Genomic DNA, 2247 nt, shown 5'->3' with positions numbered 1-2247 from the left:
GACGGGGTTTCACCGTGGTCTTGATCTCCTCACCTCGTGATCCGCCCACCTCGGCCTCCCAAAGTGCTGGGATTACAGGCGTGAGCCGCCGCGCCCGGCCTTGGATGCCCTTCTTATTAGCACTTTGAATATTTGTTCCTTTTGTTCCTACTGGAAATCACGGGGGTGAATAATGTTGTAAAACCGGTTGATTGCCTACCTGGCGGACAAACATGCCCCTAGAGCTACAGCAAAAATTGCCTTCAAAACTTTTTTGGAAAAATCAGTATTTGATATTTAAAAGAAAAAGTAATATTCATGGAAAAATACTAACTTCCTGGTCTGGAGTTCTTGTTTAAAAGATGGGGCCTCGTTATGTCATCCAGGCTGGAGTGCAGTGGCACAATCATGGCTCACTATGGCCACTAAATCCTGAGCTCAGGCAATCCTCCCAGTTTAGCCTCCCAAGTAGCTAGGACTACAGGCACGTGCCACCACACCTGGCTAATTTTTTAACTTATTTGTAGAGACGGTCTTTCTATCTTGCCCAGGCTGGTCTCAAGCTCCTGGCCACAAGCAGTCCTCCTACCTGGGATTATAAGCCTGAGCCACTGCATTCTGAGATGCATCTCGGAGTTATTCTTCATTTTGAGGTACATATTCGAGGGGAGCAGTATCATCTTTTTAGGGCTTAGGACTTCTAAGGATCATAAGCCGCTTTGCAAAATCACCTCTAAGATGAGCAGAGCACTTGCTTGGACAGCACATATACTAAAACTAGAGTTGTACACGGAAGATTAGTGTGGCCCCTGTGCAAGGATGACACACGAATTGGTGAAGTGTTCCATATTAAAAAATTAAAATAAAATAAAATAAGCAGAGTATCAGTACAATGGTCCAGGCATAATAGAGCAAGACCTCTCCCGCCATCTGTTGGTGATAGGTGGTTTCCCATGCTCACTGAGGTTAGTGGCAGGCTTTGATGGGAACCCACAGCTTCGCTCACAGCTATGAAGTCTGTAAAGAAGAAACGTCTGACCACCCTATTTAAAACAGCAACATGCTCACCCCATGGCATCTGGCATTCCCAATTCCTTTTCCCTATTTTATCTCTCTCTCTGATACTTCTCACCTTCTGACACACTAGGTTTTGCTTGCTATTTTTCACTTCTGTACCAATCAGAGCATAAAGAAAAATCAACATGCCAAGGCAAAGGGAACCATGGCATCTTTGCACACTCTGGGGTATGAAAGTTCTTGGTGCTCAGGGAATGCCATCCCAGGCTATGATGGTAGATGACCGACCATCATGGACAATATGGTCAGATTTATTACTGGAAAATAATTGCAGGGTGGTTTAGTTGTTGATTTGCTTGTTTTCTCTCTCTTCTGTCACTGCCAAAATGTAAGCTCCAATGGGAAAGAGATTTTTGTAGCTTTTGTTCACTATTTGTGGCAGAAGCAACTAATTTCCTCAGTAACAATTCTCTCCTTCTTCCTTATAGTAACAGACTGCCCACCTCCACTTAGTATGAGCTGGGCATGTGGTTGCCAGGTGGAAAGTACATTTCCCAACCTCACTTGCAGCTAGGTGTGGCTATGCCAACAAAATATTTCCAATATGTTGTAAATAAAAATTATGCTTTACCTTCCCTGTCTTGCCTTCAAACAATTGCTCCCTTCCTGCAGGCTGGATGCAGACCTTGCGAGGAGGAACCATATGAGGACAATGGCTTTGAGAATGGCCAAGATACAAAACAGAAGGATCTTTGTCGTCTGATGTTATGGAGAAGAGTCACCTACCAGTCCCAGAGTGCCTGCTACCTCTGGAGAGCAAGTAAGAGAAATAAAAGTCTACCTTATTTTGGAGTCTCTTTGTTACAGCCTCTGTTATGGACTGAATTTTGTCCCCAGTCCTTACCCCCTAATTCCTATATTGAAGCCCTAACCCTAATGTGACTGTATTTGGAGATGCCTGTAAGAAGGTAATGAAGGTTAAGCGAGGTCAGAAGGGCAGGGCTCTAATCTGATAGAAATGGTGACCTTGTTAAGAGGAGGAAGAGACAGCAGAAATCTCCGTCTCTTTTTCCCTGCGCATACACACAGAGCAGAGGCAATGTGAGGACACAGGGAAAAGAGGCCTGTTTATAAGCCAGAAAGAAAGGCCTCCCCAGAAACCAACCCTGACAGCACCTTGATCTTGGACTTCTAGCCTCCAGAATTGTGAGAGAATAAATTTCTGTTGCTGATACCAACCTGTATGTGGTA

The 2247-nt window shown here is 44.6% G+C and overlaps 1 non-coding gene across 1 annotated transcript; it reads left to right on the top strand.

Annotated features, from left to right (window-relative positions):
* The first annotated feature begins 730 nt into the window (after positions 1-730).
* On the top strand, positions 731-833 carry LOC115832263. The gene has a single exon (XR_004027688.1). It is a non-coding gene; the product is annotated as a U6 spliceosomal RNA (small nuclear RNA).
* The last annotated feature ends 1414 nt before the right edge of the window (positions 834-2247 follow it).

Source organism: Nomascus leucogenys, chromosome 21 (assembly GCF_006542625.1).
Source record: "Nomascus leucogenys isolate Asia chromosome 21, Asia_NLE_v1, whole genome shotgun sequence".
Lineage (NCBI taxonomy): Eukaryota > Metazoa > Chordata > Mammalia > Primates > Hylobatidae > Nomascus > Nomascus leucogenys.
Note: the sequence above shows the minus strand (reverse complement) of the source record. Positions and strands in the feature narration are given on the sequence as shown.